This window comes from Amia ocellicauda, chromosome 14 (genome assembly GCF_036373705.1).
Source record: "Amia ocellicauda isolate fAmiCal2 chromosome 14, fAmiCal2.hap1, whole genome shotgun sequence".
Lineage (NCBI taxonomy): Eukaryota > Metazoa > Chordata > Actinopteri > Amiiformes > Amiidae > Amia > Amia ocellicauda.
Genome location: NC_089863.1, coordinates 2,327,290 through 2,350,383, shown reverse-complemented (window position 1 = coordinate 2,350,383; position 23,094 = coordinate 2,327,290). Strand labels below are relative to the sequence as shown.

The 23,094-nt window shown below is 47.1% G+C and overlaps 38 non-coding genes across 38 annotated transcripts; 15 read left to right on the top strand and 23 right to left on the bottom strand.

Moving 5' to 3' along the window:
• Window positions 1-678: 678 nt before the first annotated feature.
• On the top strand, window positions 679-750 carry trnaa-ugc (transfer RNA alanine (anticodon UGC)). Its single transcript has one exon. It is a non-coding gene; the product is annotated as a tRNA-Ala (tRNA).
• A 149-nt stretch (window positions 751-899) lies between these two features.
• trnar-ccu (transfer RNA arginine (anticodon CCU)) lies at window positions 900-972 on the bottom strand. The gene has a single exon. It is a non-coding gene; the product is annotated as a tRNA-Arg (tRNA).
• A 288-nt stretch (window positions 973-1,260) lies between these two features.
• trnaf-gaa (transfer RNA phenylalanine (anticodon GAA)) lies at window positions 1,261-1,333 on the bottom strand. Its single transcript has one exon. It is a non-coding gene; the product is annotated as a tRNA-Phe (tRNA).
• Window positions 1,334-2,313: 980 nt separating this feature from the next.
• trnaa-cgc (transfer RNA alanine (anticodon CGC)) lies at window positions 2,314-2,385 on the top strand. Its single transcript has one exon. It is a non-coding gene; the product is annotated as a tRNA-Ala (tRNA).
• A 149-nt stretch (window positions 2,386-2,534) lies between these two features.
• On the bottom strand, window positions 2,535-2,607 carry trnar-ccu (transfer RNA arginine (anticodon CCU)). The gene has a single exon. It is a non-coding gene; the product is annotated as a tRNA-Arg (tRNA).
• Window positions 2,608-2,895: 288 nt separating this feature from the next.
• On the bottom strand, window positions 2,896-2,968 carry trnaf-gaa (transfer RNA phenylalanine (anticodon GAA)). Its single transcript has one exon. It is a non-coding gene; the product is annotated as a tRNA-Phe (tRNA).
• An 872-nt stretch (window positions 2,969-3,840) lies between these two features.
• trnaa-cgc (transfer RNA alanine (anticodon CGC)) lies at window positions 3,841-3,912 on the top strand. The gene has a single exon. It is a non-coding gene; the product is annotated as a tRNA-Ala (tRNA).
• A 149-nt stretch (window positions 3,913-4,061) lies between these two features.
• Window positions 4,062-4,134, bottom strand: trnar-ccu (transfer RNA arginine (anticodon CCU)). The gene has a single exon. It is a non-coding gene; the product is annotated as a tRNA-Arg (tRNA).
• Window positions 4,135-4,418: 284 nt separating this feature from the next.
• Window positions 4,419-4,491, bottom strand: trnaf-gaa (transfer RNA phenylalanine (anticodon GAA)). Its single transcript has one exon. It is a non-coding gene; the product is annotated as a tRNA-Phe (tRNA).
• Window positions 4,492-5,471: 980 nt separating this feature from the next.
• On the top strand, window positions 5,472-5,543 carry trnaa-cgc (transfer RNA alanine (anticodon CGC)). Its single transcript has one exon. It is a non-coding gene; the product is annotated as a tRNA-Ala (tRNA).
• Window positions 5,544-6,050: 507 nt separating this feature from the next.
• Window positions 6,051-6,123, bottom strand: trnaf-gaa (transfer RNA phenylalanine (anticodon GAA)). Its single transcript has one exon. It is a non-coding gene; the product is annotated as a tRNA-Phe (tRNA).
• An 872-nt stretch (window positions 6,124-6,995) lies between these two features.
• trnaa-ugc (transfer RNA alanine (anticodon UGC)) lies at window positions 6,996-7,067 on the top strand. The gene has a single exon. It is a non-coding gene; the product is annotated as a tRNA-Ala (tRNA).
• A 149-nt stretch (window positions 7,068-7,216) lies between these two features.
• trnar-ccu (transfer RNA arginine (anticodon CCU)) lies at window positions 7,217-7,289 on the bottom strand. The gene has a single exon. It is a non-coding gene; the product is annotated as a tRNA-Arg (tRNA).
• A 289-nt stretch (window positions 7,290-7,578) lies between these two features.
• On the bottom strand, window positions 7,579-7,651 carry trnaf-gaa (transfer RNA phenylalanine (anticodon GAA)). Its single transcript has one exon. It is a non-coding gene; the product is annotated as a tRNA-Phe (tRNA).
• Window positions 7,652-8,631: 980 nt separating this feature from the next.
• On the top strand, window positions 8,632-8,703 carry trnaa-cgc (transfer RNA alanine (anticodon CGC)). Its single transcript has one exon. It is a non-coding gene; the product is annotated as a tRNA-Ala (tRNA).
• A 506-nt stretch (window positions 8,704-9,209) lies between these two features.
• On the bottom strand, window positions 9,210-9,282 carry trnaf-gaa (transfer RNA phenylalanine (anticodon GAA)). The gene has a single exon. It is a non-coding gene; the product is annotated as a tRNA-Phe (tRNA).
• A 1,196-nt stretch (window positions 9,283-10,478) lies between these two features.
• On the top strand, window positions 10,479-10,550 carry trnaa-ugc (transfer RNA alanine (anticodon UGC)). The gene has a single exon. It is a non-coding gene; the product is annotated as a tRNA-Ala (tRNA).
• Window positions 10,551-10,699: 149 nt separating this feature from the next.
• On the bottom strand, window positions 10,700-10,772 carry trnar-ccu (transfer RNA arginine (anticodon CCU)). The gene has a single exon. It is a non-coding gene; the product is annotated as a tRNA-Arg (tRNA).
• Window positions 10,773-11,056: 284 nt separating this feature from the next.
• trnaf-gaa (transfer RNA phenylalanine (anticodon GAA)) lies at window positions 11,057-11,129 on the bottom strand. The gene has a single exon. It is a non-coding gene; the product is annotated as a tRNA-Phe (tRNA).
• Window positions 11,130-12,001: 872 nt separating this feature from the next.
• Window positions 12,002-12,073, top strand: trnaa-cgc (transfer RNA alanine (anticodon CGC)). The gene has a single exon. It is a non-coding gene; the product is annotated as a tRNA-Ala (tRNA).
• A 505-nt stretch (window positions 12,074-12,578) lies between these two features.
• Window positions 12,579-12,651, bottom strand: trnaf-gaa (transfer RNA phenylalanine (anticodon GAA)). Its single transcript has one exon. It is a non-coding gene; the product is annotated as a tRNA-Phe (tRNA).
• Window positions 12,652-13,513: 862 nt separating this feature from the next.
• trnaa-cgc (transfer RNA alanine (anticodon CGC)) lies at window positions 13,514-13,585 on the top strand. Its single transcript has one exon. It is a non-coding gene; the product is annotated as a tRNA-Ala (tRNA).
• A 149-nt stretch (window positions 13,586-13,734) lies between these two features.
• Window positions 13,735-13,807, bottom strand: trnar-ccu (transfer RNA arginine (anticodon CCU)). The gene has a single exon. It is a non-coding gene; the product is annotated as a tRNA-Arg (tRNA).
• Window positions 13,808-14,090: 283 nt separating this feature from the next.
• trnaf-gaa (transfer RNA phenylalanine (anticodon GAA)) lies at window positions 14,091-14,163 on the bottom strand. Its single transcript has one exon. It is a non-coding gene; the product is annotated as a tRNA-Phe (tRNA).
• Window positions 14,164-15,035: 872 nt separating this feature from the next.
• Window positions 15,036-15,107, top strand: trnaa-ugc (transfer RNA alanine (anticodon UGC)). Its single transcript has one exon. It is a non-coding gene; the product is annotated as a tRNA-Ala (tRNA).
• A 507-nt stretch (window positions 15,108-15,614) lies between these two features.
• Window positions 15,615-15,687, bottom strand: trnaf-gaa (transfer RNA phenylalanine (anticodon GAA)). Its single transcript has one exon. It is a non-coding gene; the product is annotated as a tRNA-Phe (tRNA).
• Window positions 15,688-16,499: 812 nt separating this feature from the next.
• Window positions 16,500-16,571, top strand: trnaa-ugc (transfer RNA alanine (anticodon UGC)). Its single transcript has one exon. It is a non-coding gene; the product is annotated as a tRNA-Ala (tRNA).
• Window positions 16,572-16,721: 150 nt separating this feature from the next.
• trnar-ccu (transfer RNA arginine (anticodon CCU)) lies at window positions 16,722-16,794 on the bottom strand. The gene has a single exon. It is a non-coding gene; the product is annotated as a tRNA-Arg (tRNA).
• Window positions 16,795-17,081: 287 nt separating this feature from the next.
• trnaf-gaa (transfer RNA phenylalanine (anticodon GAA)) lies at window positions 17,082-17,154 on the bottom strand. The gene has a single exon. It is a non-coding gene; the product is annotated as a tRNA-Phe (tRNA).
• An 872-nt stretch (window positions 17,155-18,026) lies between these two features.
• trnaa-ugc (transfer RNA alanine (anticodon UGC)) lies at window positions 18,027-18,098 on the top strand. The gene has a single exon. It is a non-coding gene; the product is annotated as a tRNA-Ala (tRNA).
• A 506-nt stretch (window positions 18,099-18,604) lies between these two features.
• On the bottom strand, window positions 18,605-18,677 carry trnaf-gaa (transfer RNA phenylalanine (anticodon GAA)). Its single transcript has one exon. It is a non-coding gene; the product is annotated as a tRNA-Phe (tRNA).
• Window positions 18,678-19,597: 920 nt separating this feature from the next.
• trnaa-ugc (transfer RNA alanine (anticodon UGC)) lies at window positions 19,598-19,669 on the top strand. Its single transcript has one exon. It is a non-coding gene; the product is annotated as a tRNA-Ala (tRNA).
• A 150-nt stretch (window positions 19,670-19,819) lies between these two features.
• trnar-ccu (transfer RNA arginine (anticodon CCU)) lies at window positions 19,820-19,892 on the bottom strand. The gene has a single exon. It is a non-coding gene; the product is annotated as a tRNA-Arg (tRNA).
• Window positions 19,893-20,179: 287 nt separating this feature from the next.
• Window positions 20,180-20,252, bottom strand: trnaf-gaa (transfer RNA phenylalanine (anticodon GAA)). Its single transcript has one exon. It is a non-coding gene; the product is annotated as a tRNA-Phe (tRNA).
• A 764-nt stretch (window positions 20,253-21,016) lies between these two features.
• On the top strand, window positions 21,017-21,088 carry trnaa-ugc (transfer RNA alanine (anticodon UGC)). Its single transcript has one exon. It is a non-coding gene; the product is annotated as a tRNA-Ala (tRNA).
• Window positions 21,089-21,238: 150 nt separating this feature from the next.
• trnar-ccu (transfer RNA arginine (anticodon CCU)) lies at window positions 21,239-21,311 on the bottom strand. The gene has a single exon. It is a non-coding gene; the product is annotated as a tRNA-Arg (tRNA).
• Window positions 21,312-21,597: 286 nt separating this feature from the next.
• Window positions 21,598-21,670, bottom strand: trnaf-gaa (transfer RNA phenylalanine (anticodon GAA)). The gene has a single exon. It is a non-coding gene; the product is annotated as a tRNA-Phe (tRNA).
• Window positions 21,671-22,542: 872 nt separating this feature from the next.
• Window positions 22,543-22,614, top strand: trnaa-ugc (transfer RNA alanine (anticodon UGC)). The gene has a single exon. It is a non-coding gene; the product is annotated as a tRNA-Ala (tRNA).
• The last annotated feature ends 480 nt before the right edge of the window (window positions 22,615-23,094 follow it).

Below are 23,094 nucleotides of genomic sequence, written 5' to 3'. Positions count from 1 at the left end.
ACCTGTTCTGCCGACAAGGACAACACGAGTTGAGGACTGTGCTGACATGGAGCTGACAATCAATGTTGCAAGAAACACATCAATGCACATGTATTTAGTCTTTGATTAATTGACTTCAACATGTCATTCTTTAGTCCCTGTACCCTCGAAGCAACACTCAGCATAGTAGAGGCTGTAGCTCGGCGTTAGTGCGTGTAACTTCTATGTATCACACCTGGCCCTGACAGTGTGATTTTTGGCACCAGGCGGTCTATGACTTGATCCCGAGAAGTGAAAATGACGCACCCATGTGCGTCGCTGCAATGTCGTCTTCTCCTTCACTATTCACAGTGGATGCGCTCACACGCTGTTTCTGGGAGAAACTGTTGCTTGCGTTACGTGTCATCCATTGTCCAGCGCACTGTAGCTTCTTTCTCCTTCTCCTTGCCCATGTCATCCACATATTGTACCGTTGGGCAACGCTAGGAACAGCGTCGTAGCATGCTTTGAGACTCAAGGAACGACAGTGCAACTCTTTTCTTTCTGTGTTGCATTGTTTACATGTTGGTGTTGTGTGCCGTTGGGCAACGCTAGGAACAGCGTCGTAGCATGCTTTGAGACTCAAGGAACGACAGTGCAACTCTTTTCTTTCTGTGTTGCATTGTTTGTTTGCTGTTGAAGGAAACACATGCTGGTGGTGGGGATGTAGCTCAGTGGTAGAGCGCATGCTTTGCATGTATGAGGTCCCGAGATCAATCCTCGGCATCTCCAGGATATCTTTTAATGTCTATGTTTCCCGGTTCAATCGGCGCAGTTCCCAACTTTCCCAGATGCAATTCGTGAATAGGATATGAGCAGAAGGAAAAAACGACAAGAGCCCACAGAGAATTACCAATTGTGTTCAGAAACAAGGCAGGCATCACCCCAGATGGGACTCGAACCCACAATCCCTGGCTTAGGAGGCCAGTGCCTTATCCATTAGGCCACTGGGGCTCAGTCAGGTAGTTTCTGAACATGAAAAAAAAAAAAAAAAAAATGCACGAAACAGTGCAATGAAGTGAATAGTTACAGGAATTGTCCCGTTGCAGGAGTCATTGCACAGCCTGCAGTGTAAAGTGAACAAGGAGCCTGTCGTTGATTTCGCCTAGAGTTGTATTTGCAAAAGGGCTTTGAATCAATTACCTTTGAATCGGAGCACAGTGCACTCTAGCTGCAAAATAGAAACGCACACGTGTGCAGTACATGGGCTCTTTGTGCTTTCTGAACATACTCCTCGTGAAATGCCGAAACCCGGGATTGAACCAGGGACCTTTAGATCTTCAGTCTAACGCTCTCCCAACTGAGCTATTTCGGCCAAATACAACCACATCCATTGTGATATCCACTGTTTTCGATTACGTCGGGATTGACTCCATTTAAACACAGCCGCACAAGTCAGGATGGCTGAGTGGTCTGAGGCGCTGCTTTCAGCTCGCAGTCTTCACTGGATGCTTGGGATGGAATCCCACTTCTGCCAAGGGATATTTTACCACCCAGGAACACACTCACACCTGTTCTGCCGACAAGGACAACACGAGTTGAGGACTGTGCTGACATGGAGCTGACAATCAATGTTGCAAGAAACACATCAATGCACATGTATTTAGTCTTTGATTAATTGACTTCAACATGTCATTCTTTAGTCCCTGTACCCTCGAAGCAACACTCAGCATAGTAGAGGCTGTAGCTCGGCGTTAGTGCGTGTAACTTCTATGTATCACACCTGGCCCTGACAGTGTGATTTTTGGCAACAGGCGGTCTATGACTTGATCCCGAGAAGTGAAAATGACGCACCCATGTGCGTCGCTGCAATGTCGTCTTCTCCTTCACTATTCACAGTGGATGCGCTCACACGCTGTTTCTGGGAGAAACTGTTGCTTGCGTTACGTGTCATCCATTGTCCAGCGCACTGTAGCTTCTTTCTCCTTCTCCTTGCCCATGTCATCCACATATTGTACCGTTGGGCAACGCTAGGAACAGCGTCGTAGCATGCTTTGAGACTCAAGGAACGACAGTGCAACTCTTTTCTTTCTGTGTTGCATTGTTTACTTGTTGGTGTTGTGTGCCGTTGGGCAACGCTAGGAACAGCGTCGTAGCATGCTTTGAGACTCAAGGAACGACAGTGCAACTCTTTTCTTTCTGTGTTGCATTGTTTACTTGTTGGTGTTGTGTGCCGTTGGGCAACGCTAGGAACAGCGTCGTAGCATGCTTTCAGACTCAAGGAATGACAGTGCAACTCTTTTCTTTCTGTGTTGCATTGTTTGTTTGCTGTAGAAGGAAACACATGCAGGTGGTGGGGATGTAGCTCAGTGGTAGAGCGCATGCTTCGCATGTATGAGGTCCCGAGATCAATCCTCGGCATCTCCAGGATATCTTTTAATGTCTATGTTTCCCGGTTCAATCGGCGCAGTTCCCAACTTTCCCAGATGCAATTCGTGAATAGGATATGAGCAGAAGGAAAAAACGACAAGAGCCCACAGAGAATTACCAATTGTGTTCAGAAACAAGGCAGGCATCACCCCAGATGGGACTCGAACCCACAATCCCTGGCTTAGGAGGCCAGTGCCTTATCCATTAGGCCACTGGGGCTCAGTCAGGTAGTTTCTGAACATGAAAAAAAAAAAAAAAAAAATGCACGAAACAGTGCAATGAAGTGAATAGTTACAGGAATTGTCCCGTTGCAGGAGTCATTGCACAGCCTGCAGTGTAAAGTGAACAAGGAGCCTGTCGTTGATTTCGCCTAGAGTTGTATTTGCAAAAGGGCTTTGAATCAATTACCTTTGAATCGGAGCACAGTGCACTCTAGCTGCAAAATAGAAACGCACACGTGTGCAGTACATGGGCTCTTTGTGCTTTCTGAACATACTCGTCGTGAAATGCCGAAACCCGGGATTGAACCAGGGACCTTTAGATCTTCAGTCTAACGCTCTCCCAACTGAGCTATTTCGGCCAAATACAACCACATCCATTGTGATATCCACTGTTTTCGATTACGTCGGGATTGACTCCATTTAAACACAGCCGCACAAGTCAGGATGGCTGAGTGGTCTGAGGCGCTGCTTTCAGCTCGCAGTCTTCACTGGATGCTTGGGATGGAATCCCACTTCTGCCAAGGGATCTTTTACCACCCAGGAACACACTCACACCTGTTCTGCCGACAAGGACAACACGAGTTGAGGACTGTGCTGACATGGAGCTGACAATCAATGTTGCAAGAAACACATCAATGCACATGTATTTAGTCTTTGATTAATTGACTTCAACATGTCATTCTTTAGTCCCTGTACCCTCGAAGCAACACTCAGCATAGTAGAGGCTGTAGCTCGGCGTTAGTGCGTGTAACTTCTATGTATCACACCTGGCCCTGACAGTGTGATTTTTGGCAACAGGCGGTCTATGACTTGATCCCGAGAAGTGAAAATGACGCACCCATGTGCGTCGCTGCAATGTCGTCTTCTCCTTCACTATTCACAGTGGATGCGCTCTCACGCTGTTTCTGGGAGAAACTGTTGCTTGCGTTACGTGTCATCCATTGTCCAGCGCACTGTAGCTTCTTTCTCCTTCTCCTTGCCCATGTCATCCACATATTGTACCGTTGGGCAACGCTAGGAACAGCGTCGTAGCATGCTTTGAGACTCAAGGAACGACAGTGCAACTCTTTTCTTTCTGTGTTGCATTGTTTACTTGTTGGTGTTGTGTGCCATTGGGTTACGCTAGGAACAGCGTCGTAGCATGCTTTGAGACTCAAGGAATGACAGTGCAACTCTTTTCTTTCTGTGTTGCATTGTTTGTTTGCTGTTGAAGGAAACACATGCTGGTGGTGGGGATGTAGCTCAGTGGTAGAGCGCATGCTTCGCATGTATGAGGTCCCGAGATCAATCCTCGGCATCTCCAGGATATCTTTTAATGTCTATGTTTCCCGGTTCAATCGGCGCAGTTCCCAACTTTCCCAGATGCAATTCGTGAATAGGATATGAGCAGAAGGAAAAAACGACAAGAGCCCACAGAGAATTACCAATTGTGTTCAGAAACAAGGCAGGCATCACCCCAGATGGGACTTGAACCCACAATCCCTGGCTTAGGAGGCCAGTGCCTTATCCATTAGGCCACTGGGGCTCAGTCAGGTAGTTTCTGAACATGAAAAAAAAAAAAAAAAGCACGAAACAGTGCAATGAAGTGAATAGTTACAGGAATTGTCCCGTTGCAGGAGTCATTGCACAGCCTGCAGTGTAAAGTGAACAAGGAGCCTGTCGTTGATTTCGCCTAGAGTTGTATTTGCAAAAGGGCTTTGAATCAATTACCTTTGAATCGGAGCACAGTGCACTCTAGCTGCAAAATAGAAACGCACACGTGTGCAGTACATTGGCTCTTTGTGCTTTCTGAACATACTCCTCGTGAAATGCCGAAACCCGGGATTGAACCAGGGACCTTTAGATCTTCAGTCTAACGCTCTCCCAACTGAGCTATTTCGGCCAAATACAACCACATCCATTGTGATATCCACTGTTTTCGATTACGTCGGGATTGACTCCATTTAAACACAGCCGCACAAGTCAGGATGGCTGAGTGGTCTGAGGCGCTGCTTTCAGCTCGCAGTCTTCACTGGATGCTTGGGATGGAATCCCACTTCTGCCAAGGGATCTTTTACCACCCAGGAACACACTCACACCTGTTCTGCCGACAAGGACAACACGAGTTGAGGACTGTGCTGACATGGAGCTGACAATCAATGTTGCAAGAAACACATCAATGCACATGTATTTAGTCTTTGATTAATTGACTTCAACATGTCATTCTTTAGTCCCTGTACCCTCGAAGCAACACTCAGCATAGTAGAGGCTGTAGCTCGGCGTTAGTGCGTGTAACTTCTATGTATCACACCTGGCCCTGACAGTGTGATTTTTGGCAACAGGCGGTCTATGACTTGATCCCGAGAAGTGAAAATGACGCACCCATGTGCGTCGCTGCAATGTCGTCTTCTCCTTCACTATTCACAGTGGATGCGCTCACACGCTGTTTCTGGGAGAAACTGTTGCTTGCGTTACGTGTCATCCATTGTCCAGCGCACTGTAGCTTCTTTCTCCTTCTCCTTGCCCATGTCATCCACATATTGTACCGTTGGGCAACGCTAGGAACAGCGTCGTAGCATGCTTTGAGACTCAAGGAACGACAGTGCAACTCTTTTCTTTCTGTGTTGCATTGTTTACTTGTTGGTGTTGTGTGCCGTTGGGCAACGCTAGGAACAGCGTCGTAGCATGCTTTGAGACTCAAGGAACGACAGTGCAACTCTTTTCTTTCTGTGTTGCATTGTTTACTTGTTGGTGTTGTGTGCCGTTGGGCAACGCTAGGAACAGCGTCGTAGCATGCTTTGAGACTCAAGGAATGACAGTGCAACTCTTTTCTTTCTGTGTTGCATTGTTTGTTTGCTGTAGAAGGAAACACATGCAGGTGGTGGGGATGTAGCTCAGTGGTAGAGCGCATGCTTCGCATGTATGAGGTCCCGTGATCAATCCTCGGCATCTCCAGGATATCTTTTAATGTCTATGTTTCCCGGTTCAATCGGCGCAGTTCCCAACTTTCCCAGATGCAATTCGTGAATAGGATATGAGCAGAAGGAAAAATACGACAAAAACCCACAGAGAATTACCAATTGTGTGCAGAAACAAGGCAGACATCACCCCAGATGGGACTCGAACCCACAATCCCTGGCTTAAAGGCCAGTGCCTTATCCATTAGGCCACTGGGGCTCAGTCAGGTAGTTTCTGAACATAAAAAAAAAAAAAAAAAAGCACGAAACAGTGCAATGAAGTGAATAGTTACAGGAATTGTCCCGTTGCAGGAGTCATTGCACAGCCTGCAGTGTAAAGTGAACAAGGAGCCTGTCGTTGATTTCGCCTAGAGTTGTATTTGCAAAAGGGCTTTGAATCAATTACCTTTGAATCGGAGCACAGTGCACTCTAGCTGCAAAATAGAAACGCACACGTGTGCAGTACATGGGCTCTTTGTGCTTTCTGAACATACTCCTCGTGAAATGCCGAAACCCGGGATTGAACCAGGGACCTTTAGATCTTCAGTCTAACGCTCTCCCAACTGAGCTATTTCGGCCAAATACAACCACATCCATTGTGATATCCACTGTTTTCGATTACGTCGGGATTGACTCCATTTAAACACAGCCGCACAAGTCAGGATGGCTGAGTGGTCTGAGGCGCTGCTTTCAGCTCGCAGTCTTCACTGGATGCTTGGGATGGAATCCCACTTCTGCCAAGGGATCTTTTACCACCCAGGAACACACTCACACCTGTTCTGCCGACAAGGACAACACGAGTTGAGGACTGTGCTGACATGGAGCTGACAATCAATGTTGCAAGAAACACATCAATGCACATGTATTTAGTCTTTGATTAATTGACTTCAACATGTCATTCTTTAGTCCCTGTACCCTCGAAGCAACACTCAGCATAGTAGAGGCTGTAGCTCGGCGTTAGTGCGTGTAACTTCTATGTATCACACCTGGCCCTGACAGTGTGATTTTTGGCACCAGGCGGTCTATGACTTGATCCCGAGAAGTGAAAATGACGCACCCATGTGCGTCGCTGCAATGTCGTCTTCTCCTTCACTATTCACAGTGGATGCGCTCACACGCTGTTTCTGGGAGAAACTGTTGCTTGCGTTACGTGTCATCCATTGTCCAGCGCACTGTAGCTTCTTTCTCCTTCTCCTTGCCCATGTCATCCACATATTGTACCGTTGGGCAACGCTAGGAACAGCGTCGTAGCATGCTTTGAGACTCAAGGAACGACAGTGCAACTCTTTTCTTTCTGTGTTGCATTGTTTACATGTTGGTGTTGTGTGCCGTTGGGCAACGCTAGGAACAGCGTCGTAGCATGCTTTGAGACTCAAGGAACGACAGTGCAACTCTTTTCTTTCTGTGTTGCATTGTTTGTTTGCTGTTGAAGGAAACACATGCTGGTGGTGGGGATGTAGCTCAGTGGTAGAGCGCATGCTTTGCATGTATGAGGTCCCGAGATCAATCCTCGGCATCTCCAGGATATCTTTTAATGTCTATGTTTCCCGGTTCAATCGGCGCAGTTCCCATCTTTCCCAGATGCAATTCGTGAATAGGATATGAGCAGAAGGAAAAAACGACAAGAGCCCACAGAGAATTACCAATTGTGTTCAGAAACAAGGCAGGCATCACCCCAGATGGGACTCGAACCCACAATCCCTGGCTTAGGAGGCCAGTGCCTTATCCATTAGGCCACTGGGGCTCAGTCAGGTAGTTTCTGAACATGAAAAAAAAAAAAAAAAAAAATGCACGAAACAGTGCAATGAAGTGAATAGTTACAGGAATTGTCCCGTTGCAGGAGTCATTGCACAGCCTGCAGTGTAAAGTGAACAAGGAGCCTGTCGTTGATTTCGCCTAGAGTTGTATTTGCAAAAGGGCTTTGAATCAATTACCTTTGAATCGGAGCACAGTGCACTCTAGCTGCAAAATAGAAACGCACACGTGTGCAGTACATGGGCTCTTTGTGCTTTCTGAACATACTCCTCGTGAAATGCCGAAACCCGGGATTGAACCAGGGACCTTTAGATCTTCAGTCTAACGCTCTCCCAACTGAGCTATTTCGGCCAAATACAACCACATCCATTGTGATATCCACTGTTTTCGATTACGTCGGGATTGACTCCATTTAAACACAGCCGCACAAGTCAGGATGGCTGAGTGGTCTGAGGCGCTGCTTTCAGCTCGCAGTCTTCACTGGATGCTTGGGATGGAATCCCACTTCTGCCAAGGGATCTTTTACCACCCAGGAACACACTCACACCTGTTCTGCCGACAAGGACAACACGAGTTGAGGACTGTGCTGACATGGAGCTGATAATCAATGTTGCAAGAAACACATCAATGCACATGTATTTAGTCTTTGATTAATTGACTTCAACATGTCATTCTTTAGTCCCTGTACCCTCGAAGCAACACTCAGCATAGTAGAGGCTGTAGCTCGGCGTTAGTGCGTGTAACTTCTATGTATCACACCTGGCCCTGACAGTGTGATTTTTGGCAACAGGCGGTCTATGACTTGATCCCGAGAAGTGAAAATGACGCACCCATGTGCGTCGCTGCAATGTCGTCTTCTCCTTCACTATTCACAGTGGATGCGCTCACACGCTGTTTCTGGGAGAAACTGTTGCTTGCGTTACGTGTCATCCATTGTCCAGCGCACTGTAGCTTCTTTCTCCTTCTCCTTGCCCATGTCATCCACATATTGTACCGTTGGGCAACGCTAGGAACAGCGTCGTAGCATGCTTTGAGACTCAAGGAACGACAGTGCAACTCTTTTCTTTCTGTGTTGCATTGTTTACTTGTTGGTGTTGTGTGCCGTTGGGCAACGCTAGGAACAGCGTCGTAGCATGCTTTGAGACTCAAGGAACGACAGTGCAACTCTTTTCTTTCTGTGTTGCATTGTTTACTTGTTGGTGTTGTGTGCCGTTGGGCAACGCTAGGAACAGCGTCGTAGCATGCTTTGAGACTCAAGGAATTACAGTGCAACTCTTTTCTTTCTGTGTTGCATTGTTTGTTTGCTGTAGAAGGAAACACATGCAGGTGGTGGGGATGTAGCTCAGTGGTAGAGCGCATGCTTCGCATGTATGAGGTCCCGAGATCAATCCTCGGCATCTCCAGGATATCTTTTAATGTCTATGTTTCCCGGTTCAATCGGCGCAGTTCCCAACTTTCCCAGATGCAATTCGTGAATAGGATATGAGCAGAAGGAAAAAACGACAAGAGCCCACAGAGAATTACCAATTGTGTGCAGAAACAAGGCAGGCATCACCCCAGATGGGACTCGAACCCACAATCCCTGGCTTAAAGGCCAGTGCCTTATCCATTAGGCCACTGGGGCTCAGTCAGGTAGTTTCTGAACATGAAAAAAAAAAAAAAAAAGCACGAAACAGTGCAATGAAGTGAATAGTTACAGGAATTGTCCCGTTGCAGGAGTCATTGCACAGCCTGCAGTGTAAAGTGAACAAGGAGCCTGTCATTGATTTCGCCTAGAGTTGTATTTGCAAAAGGGCTTTGAATCAATTACCTTTGAATCGGAGCACAGTGCACTCTAGCTGCAAAATAGAAACGCACACGTGTGCAGTACATGGGCTCTTTGTGCTTTCTGAACATACTCGTCGTGAAATGCCGAAACCCGGGATTGAACCAGGGACCTTTAGATCTTCAGTCTAACGCTCTCCCAACTGAGCTATTTCGGCCAAATACAACCACATCCATTGAGATATCCACTGTTTTCGATTACGTCGGGATTGACTCCATTTAAACACAGCCGCACAAGTCAGGATGGCTGAGTGGTCTGAGGCGCTGCTTTCAGCTCGCAGTCTTCACTGGATGCTTGGGATGGAATCCCACTTCTGCCAAGGGATCTTTTACCACCCAGGAACACACTCACACCTGTTCTGCCGACAAGGACAACACGAGTTGAGGACTGTGCTGACATGGAGCTGACAATCAATGTTGCAAGAAACACATCAATGCACATGTATTTAGTCTTTGATTAATTGACTTCAACATGTCATTCTTTAGTCCCTGTACCCTCGAAGCAACACTCAGCATAGTAGAGGCTGTAGCTCGGCGTTAGTGCGTGTAACTTCTATGTATCACACCTGGCCCTGACAGTGTGATTTTTGGCAACAGGCGGTCTATGACTTGATCCCGAGAAGTGAAAATGACGCACCCATGTGCGTCGCTGCAATGTCGTCTTCTCCTTCACTATTCACAGTGGATGCGCTCACACGCTGTTTCTGGGAGAAACTGTTGCTTGCGTTACGTGTCATCCATTGTCCAGCGCACTGTAGCTTCTTTCTCCTTCTCCTTGCCCATGTCATCCACATATTGTACCGTTGGGCAACGCTAGGAACAGCGTCGTAGCATACTTTGAGACTCAAGGAACGACAGTGCAACTCTTTTCGTTCTGTGTTGCATTGTTTACCTGTTGGTGTTGTGTGCCGTTGGGCAACGCTAGGAACAGCGTCGTAGCATGCTTTGAGACTCAAGGAACGACAGTGCAACTCTTTTCTTTCTGTGTTGCATTGTTTACTTGTTGGTGTTGTGTGCCATTGGGTTACGCTAGGAACAGCGTCGTAGCATGCTTTGAGACTCAAGGAATGACAGTGCAACTCTTTTCTTTCTGTGTTGCATTGTTTACTTGTTGGTGTTGTGTGCCGTTGGCCAACGCTAGGAACAGCGTCGTAGCATGCTTTGAGACTCAAGGAACGACAGTGCAACTCTTTTCTTTCTGTGTTGCATTGTTTACTTGTTGGTGTTGTGTGCCGTTGGGCAACGCTAGGAACAGCGTCGTAGCATGCTTTCAGACTCAAGGAACGACAGTGCAACTCTTTTCTTTCTGTGTTGCATTGTTTGTTTGCTGTTGAAGGAAACACATGCTGGTGGTGGGGATGTAGCTCAGTGGTAGAGCGCATGCTTTGCATGTATGAGGTCCCGAGATCAATCCTCGGCATCTCCAGGATATCTTTTAATGTCTATGTTTCCCGGTTCAATCGGCGCAGTTCCCAACTTTCCCAGATGCAATTCGTGAATAGGATATGAGCAGAAGGAATAAACGACAAGAGCCCACAGAGAATTACCAATTGTGTTCAGAAACAAGGCAGGCATCACCCCAGATGGGACTTGAACCCACAATCCCTGGCTTAGGAGGCCAGTGCCTTATCCATTAGGCCACTGGGGCTCAGTCAGGTAGTTTCTGAACATGAAAAAAAAAAAAAAAAGCACGAAACAGTGCAATGAAGTGAATAGTTACAGGAATTGTCCCGTTGCAGGAGTCATTGCACAGCCTGCAGTGTAAAGTGAACAAGGAGCCTGTCATTGATTTCGCCTAGAGTTGTATTTGCAAAAGGGCTTTGAATCAATTACCTTTGAATCGGAGCACAGTGCACTCTAGCTGCAAAATAGAAACGCACACGTGTGCAGTACATGGGCTCATTGTGCTTTCTGAACATACTCCTCGTGAAATGCCGAAACCCGGGATTGAACCAGGGACCTTTAGATCTTCAGTCTAACGCTCTCCCAACTGAGCTATTTCGGCCAAATACAACCACATCCATTGAGATATCCACTGTTTTCGATTACGTCGGGATTGACTCCATTTAAACACAGCCGCACAAGTCAGGATGGCTGAGTGGTCTGAGGCGCTGCTTTCAGCTCGCAGTCTTCACTGGATGCTTGGGATGGAATCCCACTTCTGCCAAGGGATCTTTTACCACCCAGGAACACACTCACACCTGTTCTGCCGACAAGGACAACACGAGTTGAGGACTGTGCTGACATGGAGCTGACAATCAATGTTGCAAGAAACACATCAATGCACATGTATTTAGTCTTTGATTAATTGACTTCAACATGTCATTCTTTAGTCCCTGTACCCTCGAAGCAACACTCAGCATAGTAGAGGCTGTAGCTCGGCGTTAGTGCGTGTAACTTCTATGTATCACACCTGGCCCTGACAGTGTGATTTTTGGCAACAGGCGGTCTATGACTTGATCCCGAGAAGTGAAAATGACGCACCCATGTGCGTCGCTGCAATGTCGTCTTCTCCTTCACTATTCACAGTGGATGCGCTCACACGCTGTTTCTGGGAGAAACTGTTGCTTGCGTTACGTGTCATCCATTGTCCAGCGCACTGTAGCTTCTTTCTCCTTCTCCTTGCCCATGTCATCCACATATTGTACCGTTGGGCAACGCTAGGAACAGCGTCGTAGCATGCTTTGAGACTCAAGGAACGACAGTGCAACTCTTTTCTTTCTGTGTTGCATTGTTTACTTGTTGGTTTTGTGTGCCGTTGGGCAACGCTAGGAACAGCGTCGTAGCATGCTTTGAGACTCAAGGAACGACAGTGCAACTCTTTTCTTTCTGTGTTGCATTGTTTGTTTGCTGTAGAAGGAAACACATGCAGGTGGTGGGGATGTAGCTCAGTGGTAGAGCGCATGCTTCGCATGTATGAGGTCCCGAGATCAATCCTCGGCATCTCCAGGATATCTTTTAATGTCTATGTTTCCCGGTTCAATCGGCGCAGTTCCCAACTTTCCCAGATGCAATTCGTGAATAGGATATGAGCAGAAGGAAAAAACGACAAGAGCCCACAGAGAATTACCAATTGTGTGCAGAAACAAGGCAGGCATCACCCCAGATGGGACTCGAACCCACAATCCCTGGCTTAAAGGCCAGTGCCTTATCCATTAGGCCACTGGGGCTCAGTCAGGTAGTTTCTGAACATGAAAAAAAAAAAAAAAAGCACGAAACAGTGCAATGAAGTGAATAGTTACAGGAATTGTCCCGTTGCAGGAGTCATTGCACAGCCTGCAGTGTAAAGTGAACAAGGAGCCTGTCATTGATTTCGCCTAGAGTTGTATTTGCAAAAGGGCTTTGAATCAATTACCTTTGAATCGGAGCACAGTGCACTCTAGCTGCAAAATAGAAACGCACACGTGTGCAGTACATGGGCTCTTTGTGCTTTCTGAACATACTCCTCGTGAAATGCCGAAACCCGGGATTGAACCAGGGACCTTTAGATCTTCAGTCTAACGCTCTCCCAACTGAGCTATTTCGGCCACATCCATTGTGATATCCACTGTTTTCGATTACGTCGGGATTGACTCCATTTAAACACAGCCGCACAAGTCAGGATGGCTGAGTGGTCTGAGGCGCTGCTTTCAGCTCGCAGTCTTCACTGGATGCTTGGGATGGAATCCCACTTCTGCCAAGGGATCTTTTACCACCCAGGAACACACTCACACCTGTTCTGCCGACAAGGACAACACGAGTTGAGGACTGTGCTGACATGGAGCTGACAATCAATGTTGCAAGAAACACATCAATGCACATGTATTTAGTCTTTGATTAATTGACTTCAACATGTCATTCTTTAGTCCCTGTACCCTCGAAGCAACACTCAGCATAGTAGAGGCTGTAGCTCGGCGTTAGTGCGTGTAACTTCTATGTATCACACCTGGCCCTGACAGTGTGATTTTTGGCAACAGGCGGTCTATGACTTGATCCCGAGAAGTGAAAATGACGCACCCATGTGCGTCGCTGCAATGTCGTCTTCTCCTTCACTATTCACAGTGGATGCGCTCACACGCTGTTTCTGGGAGAAACTGTTGCTTGCGTTACGTGTCATCCATTGTCCAGCGCACTGTAGCTTCTTTCTCCTTCTCCTTGCCCATGTCATCCACATATTGTACCGTTGGGCAACGCTAGGAACAGCGTCGTAGCATGCTTTGAGACTCAAGGAACGACAGTGCAACTCTTTTCTTTCTGTGTTGCATTGTTTACTTGTTGGTGTTGTGTGCCGTTGGGCAACGCTAGGAACAGCGTCGTAGCATGCTTTGAGACTCAAGGAATTACAGTGCAACTCTTTTCTTTCTGTGTTGCATTGTTTGTTTGCTGTAGAAGGAAACACATGCAGGTGGTGGGGATGTAGCTCAGTGGTAGAGCGCATGCTTCGCATGTATGAGGTCCCGAGATCAATCCTCGGCATCTCCAGGATATCTTTTAATGTCTATGTTTCCCGGTTCAATCGGCGCAGTTCCCAACTTTCCCAGATGCAATTCGTGAATAGGATATGAGCAGAAGGAAAAAACGACAAGAGCCCACAGAGAATTACCAATTGTGTGCAGAAACAAGGCAGGCATCACCCCAGATGGGACTCTAACCCACAATCCCTGGCTTAGGAGGCCAGTGCCTTATCCATTAGGCCACTGGGGCTCAGTCAGGTAGTTTCTGAACATGAAAAAAAAAAAAAAAGCACGAAACAGTGCAATGAAGTGAATAGTTACAGGAATTGTCCCATTGCAGGAGTCATTGCACAGCCTGCAGTGTAAAGTGAACAAGGAGCCTGTCGTTGATTTCGCCTAGAGTTGTATTTGCAAAAGGGATTTGAATCAATTACCTTTGAATCGGAGCACAGTGCACTCTAGCTGCAAAATAGAAACGCACACGTGTGCAGTACATGGGCTCTTTGTGCTTTCTGAACATACTCCTCGTGAAATGCCGAAACCCGGGATTGAACCAGGGACCTTTAGATCTTCAGTCTAACGCTCTCCCAACTGAGCTATTTCGGCCAAATACAACCACATCCATTGTGATATCCACTGTTTTCGATTACGTCGGGATTGACTCCATTTAAACACAGCCGCACAAGTCAGGATGGCTGAGTGGTCTGAGGCGCTGCTTTCAGCTCGCAGTCTTTACTGGATGCTTGGGATGGAATCCCACTTCTGCCAAGGGATCTTTTACCACCCAGGAACACACTCACACCTGTTCTGCCGACAAGGACAACACGAGTTGAGGACTGTGCTGACATGGAGCTGACAATCAATGTTGCAAGAAACACATCAATGCACATGTATTTAGTCTTTGATTAATTGACTTCAACATGTCATTCTTTAGTCCCTGTACCCTCGAAGCAACACTCAGCATAGTAGAGGCTGTAGCTCGGCGTTAGTGCGTGTAACTTCTATGTATCACACCTGGCCCTGACAGTGTGATTTTTGGCAACAGGCGGTCTATGACTTGATCCCGAGAAGTGAAAATGACGCACCCATGTGCGTCGCTGCAATGTCGTCTTCTCCTTCACTATTCACAGTGGATGCGCTCACACGCTGTTTCTGGGAGAAACTGTTGCTTGCGTTACGTGTCATCCATTGTCCAGCGCACTGTAGCTTCTTTCTCCTTCTCCTTGCCCATGTCATCCACATATTGTACCGTTGGGCAACGCTAGGAACAGCGTCGTAGCATGCTTTGAGACTCAAGGAACGACAGTGCAACTCTTTTCTTTCTGTGTTGCATTGTTTACATGTTGGTGTTGTGTGCCGTTGGGCAACGCTAGGAACAGCGTCGTAGCATGCTTTGAGACTCAAGGAATGACAGTGCAACTCTTTTCTTTCTGTGTTGCATTGTTTGTTTGCTGTTGAAGGAAACACATGCTGGTGGTGGGGATGTAGCTCAGTGGTAGAGCGCATGCTTTGCATGTATGAGGTCCCGAGATCAATCCTCGGCATCTCCAGGATATCTTTTAATGTCTATGTTTCCCGGTTCAATCGGCTCAATTCCCAACTTTCCCAGATGCAATTCGTGAATAGGATATGAGCAGAAGGAAAAAACGACAAGAACCCACAGAGAATTACCAATTGTGTGCAGAAACAAGCAGACATCACCCCAGATGGGACTCGAACCCACAATCCCTGGCTTAAAGGCCAGTGCCTTATCCATTAGGCCACTGGGGCTCAGTCAGGTAGTTTCTGAACATGAAAAAAAAAAAAAAAAAAAGCACGAAACAGTGCAATGAAGTGAATAGTTACAGGAATTGTCCCGTTGCAGGAGTCATTGCACAGCCTGCAGTGTAAAGTGAACAAGGAGCCTGTCATTGATTTCGCCTAGAGTTGTATTTGCAAAAGGGCTTTGAATCAATTACCTTTGAATCGGAGCACAGTGCACTCTAGCTGCAAAATAGAAACGCACACGTGTGCAGTACATGGGCTCTTTGTGCTTTCTGAACATACTCCTCGTGAAATGCCGAAACCCGGGATTGAACCAGGGACCTTTAGATCTTCAGTCTAACGCTCTCCCAACTGAGCTATTTCGGCCAAATACAACCACATCCATTGAGATATCCACTGTTTTCGATTACGTCGGGATTGACTCCATTTAAACACAGCCGCACAAGTCAGGATGGCTGAGTGGTCTGAGGCGCTGCTTTCAGCTCGCAGTCTTCACTGGATGCTTGGGATGGAATCCCACTTCTGCCAAGGGATCTTTTACCACCCAGGAACACACTCACACCTGTTCTGCCGACAAGGACAACACGAGTTGAGGACTGTGCTGACATGGAGCTGACAATCAATGTTGCAAGAACAGGCGGTCTATGACTTGATCCCGAGAAGTGAAAATGACGCACCCATGTGCGTCGCTGCAATGTCGTCTTCTCCTTCACTATTCACAGTGGATGCGCTCACACGCTGTTTCTGGGAGAAACTGTTGCTTGCGTTACGTGTCATCCATTGTCCAGCGCACAGTAGCTTCTTTCTCCTTCTCCTTGCCCATGTCATCCACATATTGTACCGTTGGGCAACGCTAGGAACAGCGTCGTAGCATGCTTTGAGACTCAAGGAACGACAGTGCAACTCTTTTCTTTCTGTGTTGCATTGTTTACTTGTTGGTGTTGTGTGCCGTTGGGCAACGCTAGGAACAGCGTCGTAGCATGCTTTGAGACTCAAGGAACGACAGTGCAACTCTTTTCTTTCTGTGTTGCATTGTTTACTTGTTGGTGTTGTGTGCCGTTGGGCAACGCTAGGAACAGCGTCGTAGCATGCTTTGAGACTCAAGGAATGACAGTGCAACTCTTTTCTTTCTGTGTTGCATTGTTTGTTTGCTGTTGAAGGAAACACATGCAGGTGGTGGGGATGTAGCTCAGTGGTAGAGCGCATGCTTTGCATGTATGAGGTCCCGAGATCAATCCTCGGCATCTCCAGGATAACTTTTAATGTCTATGTTTCCCGGTTCAATCGGCTCAATTCCCAACTTTCCCAGATGCAATTCGTGAATAGGATATGAGCAGAAGGAAAAAAACGACAAGAGCCCACAGAGAATTACCAATTGTGTTCAGAAACAAGGCAGGCATCACCCCAGATGGGACTCGAACCCACAATCCCTGGCTTAGGAGGCCAGTGCCTTATCCATTAGGCCACTGGGGCTCAGTCAGGTAGTTTCTGAACATGAAAAAAAAAAAAAAAAAAAGCACGAAACAGTGCAATGAAGTGAATAGTTACAGGAATTGTCCCGTTGCAGGAGTCATTGCACAGCCTGCAGTGTAAAGTGAACTAGGAGCCTGTCGTTGATTTCGCCTAGAGTTGTATTTGCAAAAGGGCTTTGAATCAATTACCTTTGAATCGGAGCACAGTGCACTCTAGCTGCAAAATAGAAACGCACACGTGTGCAGTACATGGGCTCTTTGTGCTTTCTGAACATGCTCCTCGTGAAATGCCGAAACCCGGGATTGATCCAGGGACCTTTAGATCTTCAGTCTAACGCGCTCCCAACTGAGCTATTTCGGCCAAATACAACCACATCCATTGTGATATCCACTGTTTTCGATTACGTCGGGATTGACTCCATTTAAACACAGCCGCACAAGTCAGGATGGCTGAGTGGTCTGAGGCGCTGCTTTCAGCTCGCAGTCTTTACTGGATGCTTGGGATGGAATCCCACTTCTGCCAAGGGATCTTTTACCACCCAGGAACACACTCACACCTGTTCTGCCGACAAGGACAACACGAGTTGAGGACTGTGCTGACATGGAGCTGACAATCAATGTTGCAAGAAACACATCAATGCACATGTATTTAGTCTTTGATTAATTGACTTCAACATGTCATTCTTTAGTCCCTGTACCCTCGAAGCAACACTCAGCATAGTAGAGGCTGTAGCTCGGCGTTAGTGCGTGTAACTTCTATGTATCACACCTGGCCCTGACAGTGTGATTTTTGGCAACAGGCGGTCTATGACTTGATCCCGAGAAGTGAAAATGACGCACCCATGTGCGTCGCTGCAATGTCGTCTTCTCCTTCACTATTCACAGTGGATGCGCTCACACGCTGTTTCTGGGAGAAACTGTTGCTTGCGTTACGTGTCATCCATTGTCCAGCGCACTGTAGCTTCTTTCTCCTTCTCCTTGCCCATGTCATCCACATATTGTACCGTTGGGCAACGCTAGGAACAGCGTCGTAGCATGCTTTGAGACTCAAGGAATGACAGTGCAACTCTTTTCTTTCTGTGTTGCATTGTTTACATGTTGGTGTTGTGTGCCGTTGGGCAACGCTAGGAACAGCGTCGTAGCATGCTTTGAGACTCAAGGAATGACAGTGCAACTCTTTTCTTTCTGTGTTGCATTGTTTGTTTGCTGTTGAAGGAAACACATGCTGGTGGTGGGGATGTAGCTCAGTGGTAGAGCGCATGCTTTGCATGTATGAGGTCCCGAGATCAATCCTCGGCATCTCCAGGATATCTTTTAATGTCTATGTTTCCCGGTTCAATCGGCTCAATTCCCAACTTTCCCAGATGCAATTCGTGAATAGGATATGAGCAGAAGGAAAAAACGACAAGAACCCACAGAGAATTACCAATTGTGTGCAGAAACAAGCAGACATCACCCCAGATGGGACTCGAACCCACAATCCCTGGCTTAAAGGCCAGTGCCTTATCCATTAGGCCACTGGGGCTCAGTCAGGTAGTTTCTGAACATGAAAAAAAAAAAAAAAAAAGCACGAAACAGTGCAATGAAGTGAATAGTTACAGGAATTGTCCCGTTGCAGGAGTCATTGCACAGCCTGCAGTGTAAAGTGAACAAGGAGCCTGTCATTGATTTCGCCTAGAGTTGTATTTGCAAAAGGGCTTTGAATCAATTACCTTTGAATCGGAGCACAGTGCACTCTAGCTGCAAAATAGAAACGCACACGTGTGCAGTACATGGGCTCTTTGTGCTTTCTGAACATACTCCTCGTGAAATGCCGAAACCCGGGATTGAACCAGGGACCTTTAGATCTTCAGTCTAACGCTCTCCCAACTGAGCTATTTCGGCCAAATACAACCACATCCATTGAGATATCCACTGTTTTCGATTACGTCGGGATTGACTCCATTTAAACACAGCCGCACAAGTCAGGATGGCTGAGTGGTCTGAGGCGCTGCTTTCAGCTCGCAGTCTTCACTGGATGCTTGGGATGGAATCCCACTTCTGCCAAGGGATCTTTTACCACCCAGGAACACACTCACACCTGTTCTGCCGACAAGGACAACACGAGTTGAGGACTGTGCTGACATGGAGCTGACAATCAATGTTGCAAGAACAGGCGGTCTATGACTTGATCCCGAGAAGTGAAAATGACGCACCCATGTGCGTCGCTGCAATGTCGTCTTCTCCTTCACTATTCACAGTGGATGCGCTCACACGCTGTTTCTGGGAGAAACTGTTGCTTGCGTTACGTGTCATCCATTGTCCAGCGCACAGTAGCTTCTTTCTCCTTCTCCTTGCCCATGTCATCCACATATTGTACCGTTGGGCAACGCTAGGAACAGCGTCGTAGCATGCTTTGAGACTCAAGGAACGACAGTGCAACTCTTTTCTTTCTGTGTTGCATTGTTTACTTGTTGGTGTTGTGTGCCGTTGGGCAACGCTAGGAACAGCGTCGTAGCATGCTTTGAGACTCAAGGAACGACAGTGCAACTCTTTTCTTTCTGTGTTGCATTGTTTACTTGTTGGTGTTGTGTGCCGTTGGGCAACGCTAGGAACAGCGTCGTAGCATGCTTTGAGACTCAAGGAACGACAGTGCAACTCTTTTCGTTCTGTGTTGCATTGTTTACTTGTTGGTGTTGTGTGCCGTTGGGCAACGCTAGGAACAGCGTCGTAGCATGCTTTGAGACTCAAGGAATGACAGTGCAACTCTTTTCTTTCTGTGTTGCATTGTTTGTTTGCTGTTGAAGGAAACACATGCAGGTGGTGGGGATGTAGCTCAGTGGTAGAGCGCATGCTTTGCATGTATGAGGTCCCGAGATCAATCCTCGGCATCTCCAGGATAACTTTTAATGTCTATGTTTCCCGGTTCAATCGGCTCAATTCCCAACTTTCCCAGATGCAATTCGTGAATAGGATATGAGCAGAAGGAAAAAAACGACAAGAGCCCACAGAGAATTACCAATTGTGTTCAGAAACAAGGCAGGCATCACCCCAGATGGGACTCGAACCCACAATCCCTGGCTTAGGAGGCCAGTGCCTTATCCATTAGGCCACTGGGGCTCAGTCAGGTAGTTTCTGAACATGAAAAAAAAAAAAAAAAAAAGCACGAAACAGTGCAATGAAGTGAATAGTTACAGGAATTGTCCCGTTGCAGGAGTCATTGCACAGCCTGCAGTGTAAAGTGAACTAGGAGCCTGTCGTTGATTTCGCCTAGAGTTGTATTTGCAAAAGGGCTTTGAATCAATTACCTTTGAATCGGAGCACAGTGCACTCTAGCTGCAAAATAGAAACGCACACGTGTGCAGTACATGGGCTCTTTGTGCTTTCTGAACATGCTCCTCGTGAAATGCCGAAACCCGGGATTGATCCAGGGACCTTTAGATCTTCAGTCTAACGCGCTCCCAACTGAGCTATTTCGGCCAAATACAACCACATCCATTGTGATATCCACTGTTTTCGATTACGTCGGGATTGACTCCATTTAAACACAGCCGCACAAGTCAGGATGGCTGAGTGGTCTGAGGCGCTGCTTTCAGCTCGCAGTCTTTACTGGATGCTTGGGATGGAATCCCACTTCTGCCAAGGGATCTTTTACCACCCAGGAACACACTCACACCTGTTCTGCCGACAAGGACAACACGAGTTGAGGACTGTGCTGACATGGAGCTGACAATCAATGTTGCAAGAAACACATCAATGCACATGTATTTAGTCTTTGATTAATTGACTTCAACATGTCATTCTTTAGTCCCTGTACCCTCGAAGCAACACTCAGCATAGTAGAGGCTGTAGCTCGGCGTTAGTGCGTGTAACTTCTATGTATCACACCTGGCCCTGACAGTGTGATTTTTGGCAACAGGCGGTCTATGACTTGATCCCGAGAAGTGAAAATGACGCACCCATGTGCGTCGCTGCAATGTCGTCTTCTCCTTCACTATTCACAGTGGATGCGCTCACACGCTGTTTCTGGGAGAAACTGTTGCTTGCGTTACGTGTCATCCATTGTCCAGCGCACTGTAGCTTCTTTCTCCTTCTCCTTGCCCATGTCATCCACATATTGTACCGTTGGGCAACGCTAGGAACAGCGTCGTAGCATGCTTTGAGACTCAAGGAATGACAGTGCAACTCTTTTCTTTCTGTGTTGCATTGTTTGTTTGCTGTTGAAGGAAACACATGCAGGTGGTGGGGATGTAGCTCAGTGGTAGAGCGCATGCTTTGCATGTATGAGGTCCCGAGATCAATCCTCGGCATCTCCAGGATATCTTTTAATGTCTATGTTTCCCGGTTCAATCGGCTCAATTCCCAACTTTCCCAGATGCAATTCGTGAATAGGATATGAGCAGAAGGAAAAAAACGACAAGAGCCCACAGAGAATTACCAATTGTGTTCAGAAACAAGGCAGGCATCACCCCAGATGGGACTCGAACCCACAATCCCTGGCTTAGGAGGCCAGTGCCTTATCCATTAGGCCACTGGGGCTCAGTCAGGTAGTTTCTGAACATGAAAAAAAAAAAAAAAAAAGCACGAAACAGTGCAATGAAGTGAATAGTTACAGGAATTGTCCCGTTGCAGGAGTCATTGCACAGCCTGCAGTGTAAAGTGAACAAGGAGCCTGTCGTTGATTTCGCCTAGAGTTGTATTTGCAAAAGGGCTTTGAATCAATTACCTTTGAATCGGAGCACAGTGCACTCTAGCTGCAAAATAGAAACGCACACGTGTGCAGTACATGGGCTCTTTGTGCTTTCTGAACATACTCCTCGTGAAATGCCGAAACCCGGGATTGAACCAGGGACCTTTAGATCTTCAGTCTAACGCTCTCCCAACTGAGCTATTTCGGCCAAATACAACCACATCCATTGTGATATCCACTGTTTTCGATTACGTCGGGATTGACTCCATTTAAACACAGCCGCACAAGTCAGGATGGCTGAGTGGTCTGAGGCGCTGCTTTCAGCTCGCAGTCTTCACTGGATGCTTGGGATGGAATCCCACTTCTGCCAAGGGATCTTTTACCACCCAGGAACACACTCACACCTGTTCTGCCGACAAGGACAACACGAGTTGAGGACTGTGCTGACATGGAGCTGACAATCAATGTTGCAAGAAACACATCAATGCACATGTATTTAGTCTTTGATTAATTGACTTCAACATGTCATTCTTTAGTCCCTGTACCCTCGAAGCAACACTCAGCATAGTAGAGGCTGTAGCTCGGCGTTAGTGCGTGTAACTTCTATGTATCACACCTGGCCCTGACAGTGTGATTGTTTGCACCAGGCGGTCTATGACTTGATCCCGAGAAGTGAAAATGAAGCACCCATGTGCGTCGCTGCAATGTCGTCTTCTCCTTCACTATTCACAGTGGATGCGCTCACACGCTGTTTCTGGGAGAAACTGTTCCTTGCGTTACGTGTCATCCATTGTCCAGCGCACAGTAGCTTCTTTCTCCTTCTCCTTGCCCATGTCATCCACATATTGTACCGTTGGGCAACGCTAGGAACAGCGTCGTAGCATGCTTTGAGACTCAAGGAACGACAGTGCAACTCTTTTCTTTCTGTGTTGCATTGTTTACTTGTTGGTGTTGTGTGCCATTGGGTTACGCTAGGAACAGCGTCGTAGCATGCTTTGAGACTCAAGGAATGACAGTGCAACTCTTTTCTTTCTGTGTTGCATTGTTTGTTTGCTGTTGAAGGAAACACATGCTGGTGGTGGGGATATAGCTCAGTGGTAGAGCGCATGCTTTGCGTGTATGAGGTCCCGAGATCAATCCTCGGCATCTCCAGGATATCTTTTAATGTCTATGTTTCCCGGTTCAATCGGCTCAATTCCCAACTTTCCCAGATGCAATTCGTGAATAGGATATGAGCAGAAGGAAAAAACGACAAGAGCCCACAGAGAATTACCAATTGTGTGCAGAAACAAGCAGACATCACCCCAGATGGGACTCGAACCCACAATCCCTGGCTTAAAGGCCAGTGCCTTATCCATTAGGCCACTGGGGCTCAGTCAGGTAGTTTCTGAACATGAAAAAAAAAAAAAAAAAAGCACGAAACAGTGCAATGAAGTGAATAGTTACAGGAATTGTCCCGTTGCAGGAGTCATTGCACAGCCTGCAGTGTAAAGTGAACAAGGAGCCTGTCATTGATTTCGCCTAGAGTTGTATTTGCAAAAGGGCTTTGAATCAATTACCTTTGAATCGGAGCACAGTGCACTCTAGCTGCAAAATAGAAACGCACACGTGTGCAGTACATGGGCTCTTTGT